The following is a 14,413-nucleotide window of genomic DNA, read 5'->3' as shown; positions in this document are numbered from 1 at the left end:
CTTAGCCTACTTCCTGACCACATGGCATCCACCACGGGGGAGTCAGATGGAATCCCGCCCTGCAGTGCCTTATTCCAAGTGTGAAATTTCACGAAGGTTTGTCAAAGTCCATATGCCAGTGTTTTCTCCAGGCTTCTCCCATGCCCTCTCTTCCATAAAGCCACCCACATAACACAAGCCGAAGTAGAAGTCTAACTGCATTACGTCATCCTTTTGTAGGCCAGTTTCTCTACTGCTGTGGTCTGGGCTTTAAAAGTGCCAGCTTGCTGCAGTTTGAACCATCAGACTTTGGCTCTGTACTGTGTGGAAGAAGAGCAGAGTACAAAATCCCAGAGCAATTTATTGGGTAAATAAGAAGAAAACAAAATGGGAGGGAGGGAGGGAGGGAGAGAGGAGAGAGGTAAAAGAGAGAGAGAAAGAGACAACACACACACACACACACACACACACACACACTCACAGAGAGAGAGAGAGAGAGAGAGAGAGCATGAGCAAGTAAGATATTTTACATACATGTCCGGGAATCCCATTGTGGTTTAATTAGATGATCAGTCATCCCAAGCCCAGACACTTCAGAGCGTTGGTTCTCAGTCTCGGCTGCATATCCACTCCCCTGGGGAACATTTAAAATGTACACATATCCTACCCCCAATCAATTACACTGGAATCTCTGGGGGCGGTTCACAGGCATTCGTATTTATTAGAGAGTATGCTGCTATTCAGAATCACCAGATGCCTGAGAACCATCAAATTAGGTTTCCAGTATCAAATTTAGGAAGACCACGTCTAAAAACATCTTTGCTTTTCTACTTAAGTACAAGACCTCATCACAATTAGCATCTAGTGTTGGGCCTCAGTAACCTCAAGTTGTTATACTATTCTTTACATTTGTAGTTACCAAGAGATTACAAGATATCAGTTTGCATAAAGGCTGTTAGTAGATAGTCATGTATCTATGTAGATAGATTGTTTCTAGAACTGAGATACAAAATGGCTTTATTTTTACTTGGTATTTGTTTCCTGTTGTGACCTGAGCCTTGAAAAGGTCACACACACACACACACACACACACACACACACACACACACACACACACCAAGCTCGAAGGCATGCTCTCACGACACAGTCTTGTGTTTCAAATAGCTCAAGCTGCCCTTGAAATTGCTAAGTAGCTGATGCTGAGCTTGAACTTTCTCAGGTCTTGCTTCTATCTCCTGAGTGCTGAGTTCACAGGCATGTACCACCACTGCCACTGTTGTTTCTTTTTTACAGTGTTACGAATGGAATCCATGGCTTTGGATATGCTAGGCAAGCACTCTGGCACTTTATGAACCATGATAGACTGCCAGCCCTGTCATCCATTTCTTTATGCATAGACCACATTAGAAGCCCGGGGTAGAAACCAACATTTGTCCAAAGAGGAGACATCAGGATAGGCTGGTCGAGTTTGGCTAGTCTGCTAGGAAACAGAACATTGTAGCACTCACAGGACAGGCTTGGAATGAGGTGTAATGGGTGCTGACAGAGTTTTTGGGGGACATGCTTTACTGGCAATCCCGGAGGAATGGAATCACAAGATGAAGGATAGGAGGCCCAGAGGCAGCAAAGAAATTCCTGTTAGACCACTTCTCATCCTAACTGAGATACAACACAAAGTGGGAGGGAATGAGCCTGTTTTGTCTTATCAGGGGCTGTAGACCATCTATCAAGTGGGCAAATGAGAAACAACCATTGCTCTTGAGGAAATGCCAGTGTAACCAGAGGCTCCGACCTTTGAGTAGATTCTCTCTGAAGTAGATTGTTGAATCTGCTACAACAGAAAACAAGACCAAGCCTTTGCAGAGGCATTCAAGGCCCTCTTTATATATGAGTATCCAGCTTTGAGGGCCCAAAGCTTCAAACATGGGAGACCACTTTATCACTTATTAGCATGTATGTGCTCTTTATGAAAGCTCTGTGAGGTAGATCAGATCCTATTAGCCCAGCAGTAATATTTTTACATTACTTGACTCAAAGAACCAAGTGACTGACCTACATGGAGTTACAATGCAACACATTGTTTCAGATATCACATCCTTCCGTTTCTTATCTTGTCCTCATTTTGTGCAGTTCTTCCCTTCTGGCCAATTTGTCCCAAATGTTTCCATGCCGTACCATTTAACAAGAAGAGAAGGCTAGTCCTGAAATGACTCATTGGAGGAGAAGGTGTGAAAAGTTAATTCCCAGTCTCCAGCTTAGTATCTTAGCAACCACATATATTTAGTCATGACTGCTTCTATGCCTACAAAGCACACTTGCTTTCATATGATCCACAAGCTGTACCACAATTTAACTGAAGCTTTGCTCTAAAAGCTCTAATGACTCTTTCATGCACAGAATCTTAGTTTCCACCATCTCTGCCATGCATATGATGTGCGAAATTCTAGCACTTTCTTAGTATAAAAAGAACTCTCCCCCCTTTAAAAGGAGGATGGTGCTAATAATGGGCTTCCTCCCACCCTTTGAGGTTGTATATGACTTTCATGAGCCTGGGGAATTTATATAGGTATAACCTTTTTGGAGCGTGATTTGATAGTGACTATCAAAAGCCTAAAACATGTTCTCTATTTGACTTGCTAATTCCACCTCTGTATTCTGTCCTCAGGCAAATGAATCTGAAAAATAGACTAAAGTTTATGCATAAAAGTCTTTGCTGAAGCATTATTCATAAACATCAAAGCATCATTTACAACAGCAAAAAGTGGAAAGAACCTCCAAGAATAAAAATTTAGTGAGATAGTCAAGTTGAAATTTATATAGTCATAAATAGACTCAATGATATAGGGTGGGGGAGATGGCTTAGGAGGTAAAGTGCTTGTCATGCAAGTGTGAGGACCTGAGTTCAAATCTCCAGAACTAACACGAAAAGCTAGATCTGGCAGTGAATGTCTGCAAATCCCAGCATTGGATTGGTGGCAGGAGAATCCCCAGAAGCTCACAGGCCAGCTAGCCTGCCATTCACAGGGATAAGCAAGAGACTCCATCTCAAGCAAGGTGGAAGGCAAGGACCAACATCCAAGGTTTTTTTCCCCATGGGGTCTTACTATATCACTTTGACTGCCTTGGAACTCTCTTTGTAGACCATGCCCACCTTGAACTCATAGAGCTCTGCCTGACTCTATCTCCCAAATGCTGGGATTAAAGGCATACACTGAAACCCCTGGAGTATATTTTTGTTGTTTTTGAGCCAGGGTCTCATGTGGCCAAGTGGCACAGGCTGGCCTGGAATTCATTATATAGCCAAGGATGACTCTGAGCTTCTGATCCTCCTGTGTCTACCTCCGGAATTCTGAGATTACAAATGTGTGCTACCATGCCTAGAATATGAGGTTGGGGATTGAATCCAGGATAAGGCCTCTAGCAACTGAACTACACCCCCAGCACCCCAGCCTCTTGATTTTCTACTGCTGCTCCTAGAAGCCAATGGGATGTGTTGAAAGGAAGGATGGATTTCCTGTCTCTGCTCAATATCCTTTAGCACTTCATCAAGGCAGTGTCCTCAGGAAAGCTGCTAAAACTCTGGGGGATTTCTCCTATCCTCTTTCTTTTCCGGTCACACTGGCATCCTTGGTGTCCTTTGAACAGGCGAGGCACGCACTTGTCTTAGGGCCTTTACACTGTTAGTGAGCACACTTCTCTCAGGTACCAACATAGCTGTTCCTTCCTTTCTTCCCATTTTTGCCCACACGTCATCTTCACAGTGAGGCTTCTTTAGACACACAATTAAAACATGCACTTTCAAGATTCCCATCCTGAACTTTAGGTTGTCATGGGATTCACTTCCCCTTTTCTGCAGGCAACACCATGTTTTCACAGTCCACTTGATCACTATGAAACAAGACTACTTTTGGCAGGGCAAGAGACAGAGCCCTCCTCCTGTTGGCACATTCTGGGACATTTTTCTTATCTTCTCTCTTCTAAAACTATTATTATATTTCTCATTGTGTGTGCCACAGTGCATGTGTAGACAGACAGAGGATAAAATTCTTCCATCTTTACTTGGGTTTCAGGTATGAAGCTCACATTGCTAGACGCAAACACCTTATCCACTGAACCATCTCATCAGCCTTCCTAATACATTTTTGTTTTTTTAGCAGTGAAATGAGTGCACATGTGTGTGTGTGTGTGTGTGTGTGTGTGTGTGTGTGTGTGTGTGTGTGTGTGAGTGTGTGTGTAATGTCACATCTGCTTGTTTATTTATTTTGTATTTATTAAAACTGGGTGGATAAAGTTAAATCATAGAGGTTAAATCATTTGCTTAGTGGATACAAGCATACTCATACCCACATACTAAGATTTATGTCTAAGGATGAACACAACAGTATTGTTTCCATTAGAAAATCAAAATCGTGGGCTGGAGGGATGGCATTTGTTGTCACGACTCATGCATGACCTTAGTTCAATCCCCAGGACCCACATGTTGAAAAGAGAGAACCAATTCTCTCAATTATCCTCTGATGTCCCACATGCATGCTGTGTTCTATGCCCCTAACACAAAATAAAGGTCTCTTAAACAAGAACAAAGGAAGAAAGGAAGAAAGGAAGGGAGGAAGGAAGGAAGGTAGGAAGGTAGGAAGGAAGGAAGGAAGGAAGGAAGGAAGAAAGAAAGAAAGAAAGAAAGAAAGAAAGAAAGAAAAGAAAAGCCAAATTTCTAGCCTGAGCTTGATGTAGAATTCTTGTCTAGCATGCACTGGGCTGTCCATTTTAATCTCCAGCACTGTAAAACAAACACAAACTGAGTTGCCCCGTAATAAGGAAATGCTGTTTAATAAAGCTGATCTGTATCCATACAATGCAATACTCTATAGCTATTTGATATGTGACCTGCAACTTATCTATAGTTACATAATAGCTTATATAAGATACACTGAATACAAACTATTTGCAAGTAAACTGATGTCAATGTCATACACGGATAAAGATATTATTGTGAACATACACAGACTTTCTGGAAAGAGTCATAATTTGACCACTGGGAGATAGACCTTGGACCCACATTTGAATAGTGAAAGCTTTACTTTTCATTTAATAGTCCTTTTATAGTTCTCAGTTGCTTCTATGAGATATATATGTTATCTTTATTATAGCAGCCCAAATCCAGGATAAACAGTATTCCAACATGCTGTTGGAACTGTGCTTCAATTATAAAGGTATTTTATTCACTAGTCAATTTATGTTCCTGAGCAATAATAAAAGAGCTTTGTTGAGATTGGAAGCAAGAATCAGAATTTAAAAAAATAAAGAATTGACTGAAATTCAGGTGATCACATAAGGGTATCATTATCTCTTAATGAAAGTGATACCTCTACTTGCCAATTAAAACACCGAGATGGTTAACTCCAAAGACCCTGTGGTTTGAGGGGGCTGGGTTAGCATTAAGAAACAACTCCTTGGTTATTGGGTGACCTAAGGCATGTGGCTCTCTATAAGGAAAATTCTAAAAACGTGGTTTAAAAGTAACAGACTTTTCCCCTCTATCATCACAAAAGGTAATTCTACAGACGGGACTCTAGGGCTGCTATGGTGGATTCAGTTCCATGGTCACCAGGAACACAAACCCTTGTACCTTCCTTCTTCATCCTCCTGGAAAATGCTTTTATTTTCAAGTTGCCTCATGATCCAGGGTGGCATTTGAAACACCAGCCACCATACCAGAGTACCAAATGTCAAGCAGGTATAAGAAAGAAAGGATGAAAAAAGGCATCTTTTCATTGATTAAACTTTCTTTAAGTAGCCCAAGAAGTTTCACACAATTGTAGCTGGATGCTTTCTCTCTGGCCGGGTCCCCCTGGACCGCTTTCTCTCTGGTCCACCAGTTCCTGCAGCCACTGCTTATTAAATAAACATTCTGAGGCTTAATATTAATTATAATTGTTTGACCAATGGCACAGACATATTACTAACTAGTTCTCACAACTAAATTAACCCACTTTTGTTAGTCTGTAATTTACCATGAGGCTCATGGCTTGTCACCTCACATCTTCCTTCCCCAGTGTCTGCTGGCATCTTCTGACCCCCTTCTTTCTCTCTCCATATCTCTGGATTTTCCATCTGGCTCCATTCTGCCAGGCCATTGGTTAAATCAGCTTTATGCATCAACCAATAAAAGGAACAGATATTCACAGCATACAGAAGGACATCCCACATCACACAATAGTTTGGCTTGGCTATTGCTAGAAAAATAATATGATCAAACCTAGCTGTGAGGGAGGTAAGGGAATGTAATCTTCTAGCAGATCACATTGTTAGCCTGAATAAACCCAGTCTTCTGATACTGAGAGAGAAGAGCTTACAGGATGGACACAGTCCTCAGAAACAGAAATAGCAATGTCCATTTGAACATAGATGTGTGTGTGTGTGTGTGTGTGTGTGTGTGTGTGTGTGTGTGTGTGTGTGTGTGTGTGTTGTGTGTGTGTGTGTGTGTGTGTGTGTGTGTGTGTGTGTGTGTGTGTGTGTTTGACACAAGATTTCATGTAGCCCACATTAACCTCAAAATTACTGTGTAGCTGAGAATGACCTTGATCTTTTGATCCTCTTACCTCCACTTCCAGAATGCAGCCTAGGACTTTGTGAATGCTAGGTAAAGCACTCTACCAACTGAGTCACATCCTCAGCCTTGGACCTGGATTTAAAGTCACATTCGTCTTACCTGTCATTTCTGTTATTTGGACATTTAGTTAGAATTAATCTTAAACGAGTAGAAAAACAGGATTGAAATGTAATCTTAATCTCCATAGATGATTATTTTATAGACTGACTTTCTTGGGCTTTTTTTTTTTTTTTTTTTTGGTTTTCCGAGACAGGGTTTCTCTGTGGCTTTGGAGGCTGTCATGGAACTAGCTCTTGTAGACCAGGCTGGTCTCGAACTCACAGAGGTCCACCTGCTTCTGCCTCCTGAGTTCTGCGATTAAAGGTGTGTGCCACCAATGCCTGGCTCCCTTGGGCTTTTTTTTTTAAGAAGTGGAAAAGAGTAAAAGGGTTCCTGTGAACCAGTGAACTCCCTGTGGTTGCTTGGAAGAGAATGGCTCCCCCAGGCTCTCGCTCTTTTCCTCTTTCAGTTTTTGTGGTTTTATTTAAGCACAAATAAAACATGCATGTGTGCTATCCATTTTCTTCATTTTGCAGCCTGGTATTGGGATTGATGACTTTGAGGGCCAGCTGTGCTGTTCTTTTTATGATAGCTTTTTGGCTCTTGGGGGAAACACGAGCCATGTCAGCACAGTAAGATTTCTTGCACATTAGCAGCATTTCCAGATCCTTGGTGTATGGACCAAGAGCTTCAGGAAGCTGCCAAGCAGCATGTGCTTGGTTTTCTCCTGTAACCAACGGTGGGCTTCAGGATTTGGTCCTTGGATCTTCTCTGCACCCTGTTGTCAATACCTCTAGTTTCTTCCAGTTTTGCTTCATTTTGCCATATCTGTCTTGATGGTGTCAGATGCACTTCTTGGTCCTCTATTTGATGATCTTGAGCATCATCAGATGTCAGAGGGTGCCATGATGCCATGAAAGATATGGCAACTGCCTTGAGGGCAGAATGGAGGAAGAAGACAAGAGTGTCTTCATTTCTTTCTTAAGTTTTTAACACAATCTAACAAAATGAGAGACTCTGTTAATGCCATGTTTGTGGAATGATATATTTTCAATGTTTTTATGGGACTGGTGTACATTAATTATACACAGTAATGTGTTTCATCATGTCATTTTCAAACATATCCATATACATTGGCCATTTATTTACCCATTGCCCTTTCTCAGTTTCCCTAACCCTCTTGTTTGGAACGCTATTTTAGAGCTATATTTGCTCAGTATATTTTGTTTCATTATATGAAATGAAAAGTACAAAATATTATGTTGGAATTCTACTTTACCAACTAGAACAAAAAGCATTTTTTTTTCTGGACAGATGACATAAAAGAACTGTGTGCTGGCAAATGTACATGATGGATTAATACTCTTCTCTTCATAGCTTGGGCAACAATGGTCTTTTGTGACCTAGAGAGACACACTATCTTCTAAGACAGAAATGACATATGTGCATGTCTACCATAAAAAGAATCTTGTGCAGGGAGTGCCACATACCCCGGGGAAAGTGGAAGGGAGTGACAGAAGAGACAGCAGCAATGCCTTTTATGGCTTCCTTTCAGAAACTTGCTTCTTATGCCCTTTGCATTTCACTTCCTGAATAATGAGCTTCATGCATAATAAGATTCTCTGCTACTTGTGTTGTTTCTATTTGGCAACTAGTTCTATTTCTACTGTACTTCAAACAGGAAAAAAGACCCTTGAAATACCGTAGGAAACGGTCCTAAGCAAAAATAGAAAGGAAATTGACTACTTGTAGGGAAATGAAAAATTGGAAAGAGCAAGTTACTATAAATGTGGCACAGGTGGGCCGGAGACGTGAGTTGGGAATCAATGATGGGCACAGTCTGCAATGGATTCAGCTTCCCTTTATCTGTTTTCTTTTAATCTCTTTCTCTCCCCCTTCTCTCTCTCTCTTCTTCTTCTCTCTCTCTCTCTCTCTCTCTCTCTCTCTCTCTCTGTGTGTGTGTGTCTGTGTGTGTGTGTGTGTGGTGTGTGGTTCATGTGCATGAATGTGTGTGCCCACGTGCCACAGTACATGTGTAGAGGTCAGAAGACAACTTTGGATGTTGGTCCTTGCCTTCCATCTTTGTTGGAGACAGGGACTCTTGCTAGCCACAGTGTCCAGCAGGCTAGCTGACCTGTGAGTTTCTGGGGATTTTCTTGCCCCTGCCTCCATCTCACTATAAGAGCACTAAGATTACAGACATGTGCTAACATGCCTGGCTTTATGTGAGTTCTGTGCATCTGAACTCAGTTCCTTATGCAGCAAAGTGCTTTCTCCACCGAGCCAGCTTTTTAAATTTTGTTTTGAGACAGGGTCTACCTATAGAGCCCAGCCTAGCTAGTCTTGAACTCATGATCCTTTCAGAGGAGTACCTAGCTCACTTCTCTTCATTTTTAAAAGCCCAGATCCTCACCATCTTCATAGGGGGCTTTCTATCACCATGGCTGGCCAGTGACCAAAATTGATTAGGTACAACTGCCAAGTATCAGACTCCAGACTCCAAATCATAGCAGCTCAAGGAAATAAAACTTCCTCTCATGAAAAAAGTTGGGACTGGGTAACTCAGAATCGATATGGCTATTATGCTTCATCCAGTCCTGAGGATGCAGACTCATTTGATGTTTCTAGTATTCCTAGGGCATGATGTCCCACCTGTGGTTGAAAATCATGGTCAGGAGCCCAACCACTATATAAGAATTCAGGGCCTCAGAAGGGAGAGATAAAGAACAATGCTTCAGTGTACATGTGCCAGCTGTCTTTTAAAGATTCCTGGCAGCAGCCATGGGAACTTCTTGCTCATGTCTCATTGGCTAGAATGTAATCACATGCCACAAGTAACAGCAAGGAGAAATGGGAAATGCAGTCTTTCCCTGTAACCAGCTTATTTAAAACAATCAGTTTTCAGTCTGGTCAATTCTCAGCCTTCTGGCTAAGGTCAAATATGAAATCTTCTCCAGTGGAAGAAGAACATTAGATACTAGGGACAATTTCTCTTTTTCCCTTCCTTCCTTTTTTCAAGAAACAGTCTCACTATGTAACTCTTGCTGGCCTGGAACTCACTATGTAGCTGGCCTTGAATTCACAGAGATTGGCTTGCCTCTGCTTGGAATTAACAACATGTGTCTTCTTTGTTGGTATTCTTTTCGATTCTTATGATGTGAGCAGTCTTTTCTGCCATATGCTTCTGCCATGGGTACTGCCCAAAGGTCATGAAACCAAGTGACCATGTAGACTGTAATCTCTGTAACTGTAAGCTACACAGACCCTTCCTCCTTTAAATAGATTATTTTGGGGATTTGTTATAGTAATGGAACACTAACAGATACAAACTTGGTTATAGAAACCCTTGGATGGGTGGGGCTGGAGAAAAGGCACAGTAGTTAAGAGCACTGATTGCTCTTCAGGAGAACCAGGGTTCAATTCACAGCATCCACACAGTAGCTTACAACTAGCTGTAACTCCAGTTTCCAGGGCCTTCTTCTGGCCTCCATGGGTACCAGTCACATGTCACTCACCCCCACACACATAAAACAAAAACAACCAAAAAAGACCACACACACACACACACACACACACACACACACACACACACACACACTCCTTAAAAAAGAAAGAAACCCTTGAATGAATGATAGTTGCATGAGAGCAGGTTGAGAGTTCATGCTTCCCCACAAGAAAGGCACTCTAACACAGGACTGAGAGGGTATTGTCCATCTTCAGCAGGAATGCTGAGGAGAATTTTTTTTAAAGACTTTATTTATTTATTATGTATACAACATTCTGCTTCCATGTATATCTGCACACCAGAAGAGGGCACCAGATCACATTACAGATGGTTGTGAGCCATCATGTGGTTGCTGGGAATTGAACTCAGGGCCTCTGGAAGAGCAGTCAGTGCTCTTAACCTCTGAGCCATCTCTCCAGCCCGCTGAGGAGGATTTTAAACATTCAAATACTCTATATATCTAGAGAAGTATAAAAATGCCTTCTTCTTACCAATACATTTTCTTTGTAGTTCTTACCTTTTCTGATTTTTTTAAGTGTGTGTGTGGTGTGTGTGTGTGTGTGTGTGTGTGGTGTGTGTGTGTGTGTGTGTAGGCCTAAGGTTGATGTTGAGTGTCTTATTCAGTTACTCTCCACCTTATTTTTTGAGACAGGGTCTGACACTGAACCTGGAGTTCAAAGCTAGATGTGCACCAGCAAGCCCCAGTGAACTTCTGTTCTCTGACTTCCTAGTGTTGGGATTATACATTCTGTGTCTTAGGGTTTTATTGCTATAAAGAGGTACCATGACCCCAGGAACTCTTTTTTTATTTGAATTAGAAACAAGATTGTTTTACATGTCAATCCCAGTTCCCACTCCCTCCCCTCCTCCCCTACCACCCCCCCAACTAAAACCCTACCTATCACATATCCTTTCTGCTCCCCAGGGATGGTGAGGCCTTCCATAGGGAGTCATCAGAGTCTATCATATCCTTTGGGATTGGGCCTAGGCCCACCCCTGTGTGTCTTGGCTCATTGTGGTGGCTTAAAAATGTAATTCTACCACTTGGGAGGAAGGGAGAGGATGATTACTACAAGTTAGAAGCCAACATAGGCAATAGACTGAGACCCTGCCATAAACAAATCCTCCCACTCACTAACAAGAAACAGCACACCCATTACCATTTGTTTCCTCCCTTTCTTCAATTCTGTCAGCGTTTGCTATGGCCATTTTACACTCTTTCTCCATAGATTTGTTATTCTGGGAAATTTGTATGCTAGATGGAATCAAAGAATATTCAGATACTGTATGTGGCCATAATTTCACCATCTTCATGAATGTCAGTTAGATATACAAGAGAGACTCATATTTGTTGTTAAATGGTATGATCACAAAACCACAGGCAGTGGTGGCAAATGCCTTTATTCCTAGCACATGTGAGGAAGAGGAAGGAAGATCTCTGTGAGTTCAAGGCCACCCTGCTCTGAAGAGCTATTTCCAGGACAGCCAGAGCTACACAGAGAAACCCTATCTCGAAAACAAAACAAAACAAAAAGCCGTAAATGGTATGATCACAAAACCAGGCCAATATCTAGTCACAGAGAAATAAATAGATGGGATTTGACTATTCCCTTAGTAGAATGCCCGAACTATTTGAAAATTCACACTTGCATGCTAAAACCATATTCTTGACTTATACTATTCATTAAAAAAAAGATGTTGTTCTTGGTATTTTTTCATGCTTTGGCCTTTCTGCCAAGTCAAAAATTTAAGCTCCACTATTCTCTCTGGGCTCATATTAGAGGGAAGGGTTCAAATACATGCAGAACACAGAAAAATAGAGAAACACTTCTTGGCTTTTAAAGTTCAGAAGCCTCAGGAGGATGGATCAGTGGTCAAAAGTGCTTGCTGTCAAGTCTAACAACCTGAGTTCTATCCCCAAGACTTCTGAAAGTTGTCCTCTGGCCTCTACACAACACACACACACACACACACACACACACACACACACACAGAGAGAGAGAGAGAGAGAGAGAGAGAGAGAGAGAGAGAGAGAGGCACACACACACCACATACAATAATAAATAAATTAATAAGATGTTACATAAAAAATAAAGTTAAGAAGCCTTGTCCTCCATAGAGCAAAGGACTACCAGCCAACAATCCATACCACAAGAGAGACTGGGAAACAAGGAGAACCCCAAGAGAAAAGCACATGCTCCCCCAAAGTAGAGGAAAGTGACAAGAACTCCTGAGCAAATTGGGAGCACAGTGCGATAGAGGAGGGAGGTAGGAAAAAGAGAAGGGGAGAAGCAAAGTGGGGAGGAAAACAAGAGGGATCAGGAAGATTGAGACGGGAGGAATAGAGGAGAGCAGGAAGGGAGATACCTTTATAGAGGGAGCCAGTATTGGAGCAAGGTCTGGCACAAGGGAAATGTTTAGGGATCCATAGGGATGACCCCAGCTAAGAATCTTGGCAGTAGTGGAGAGGCTGCCTTTGATGCCCTTCCCCTATAATGAGATTGATGACTACCTTGGTTGCCATCCTAGAGCCCTCATCCAGTAGCTGATGGAAGCAGAAGCAGGCACCCACAGCTAAACACTGAGCCATACTCCCGGAATCCAGTTGTAGAGAGGGAGGAGGGATGAACAAAGGAGCCAGGACTAGGCTGGAGAAACCCACAGGAACAGTTGACCTGACCTAGTGAGGGCACAGAGACCAGAGTTGTAAAGCTAGGGAACCAACATTGGACCTAACCAAGCTCTCTGAATATGGGTGTCAGCTAGGAGGCCTGGGCAGTCTATGGGACCTCTAACAGTGGAGCCAGTGTTTATCCCTAGTGCACAAATGGACTTTGGGAGCCCATTCCCTATGCTATGGAGGGATACTATTTCAGCCCAGATACACGAAAGAGGACCTAGGCCCTCCCCCAAAGGATGTGACAGACTTTGAAGATCCCCCATGGAAGGCCTAGCTATGCTTGGGGAGTGGGTGAGGGTTGGGTGGGGGGTCTGTGGGGGCATGGGAGGATGGGAGGGAGAGGGAGCTGGAATTGATATGTAAAATAAGATTGTTTCTATAATGAGAGAGAGAGAGAGAGAGAGAGAGAGAGAGAGAGAGAGAGAGAGAGAGAGAGAAGGAAAAAAAGTTAAAAAAGAAGCCTGGTTCTCCTGGCAGACTTGTGTAGTTATCAGCTGGCCTGTTGTATGGCAATATTAAAAAGTAGTGTGCATTGGCATGGGGCTGTGTCCCCTAGATGGGAGGGGTGCCTTGGTCTCATTTCGTTCCTGTCATGAGAGCTAGCAGCATAACTGTTTTTAGCTGGCACCCAGGGGTCATAGGGCAGATATCTGAATTCAAACCAGGCTTCTCACACAAACTCTATACCTAGACCCCAGATGGGGTCTAAGAGCAAGCAGCACATGCTTTTAATGACTGAGCCATCCTGCTGGCCCCAGCTGCTTGCTTCTTGATGCAATGTTTGGTCACCAGTGTTGGCTGTGAATCAGTACTGTCCAATAGAACTGAGGTTGATGATGGATGTGCTATATCCACTAAGCTGCTAGACATCTGATATATTGCAAGTGTGACCCAGAAACTGCATCCAATGATATATGTGGCTACTGGCTACCACACTGGACAGTAGACAAAAGTTCTGCTGGAGAGCACTGCTCCTCTGGAAACCAGCCCTGAGCTATAACCTGTAATTGATTTGGAAGCTACTGGAGCAGGAAAATGGGCAGCTGGAAAAGGGAGCACTGAGAAGCAGGTCTGCACATAGGCAGCTGGAGCCCGGTCACCCCCAAGAGTTATGGGAACCAGCAGAGTGCACACCTTAGGATAGGGCTGCCCCAAATGTCATGGAATTGGCACATTTCTTTACCAATTTTCCCTTATGTGGTTCCTGTGACTTTTTGGGCACTTGCCCCTGTCCTGAACAAGAGAGGACACTGTGGTTCTAAAGGGTCTCAATCATAGAATAGCATTAGTCAATGCTGCCATAGCCTACAGTATTGGTATCCACGGGGTCCTGCTCCTGACCTCTAGGCTTAACCATAGTATTTTATATATGCCTTCAGAGAAGTCTCCTATATATTTTGTGTTTCATTTAGACAAATGACTTCATGCTGTAATACTCTTCTACATTGCCTTTTCTACTTAATAGCATGGCTTAGAAAGATTCCAATGGAGTCATTTAAAAAATTTTCTCTTCTTGGCTGTCCTTATTACAAAAAGTTTAGGCCGGAAGAGAAAATGACCTTCAGGGGCTTGGCTGAAAGAACACAACAAGCCCCATGTT

Source organism: Cricetulus griseus, chromosome X, assembly GCF_003668045.3.
Source record: "Cricetulus griseus strain 17A/GY chromosome X, alternate assembly CriGri-PICRH-1.0, whole genome shotgun sequence".
Lineage (NCBI taxonomy): Eukaryota > Metazoa > Chordata > Mammalia > Rodentia > Cricetidae > Cricetulus > Cricetulus griseus.
This window is presented reverse-complemented; position numbering follows the sequence as displayed.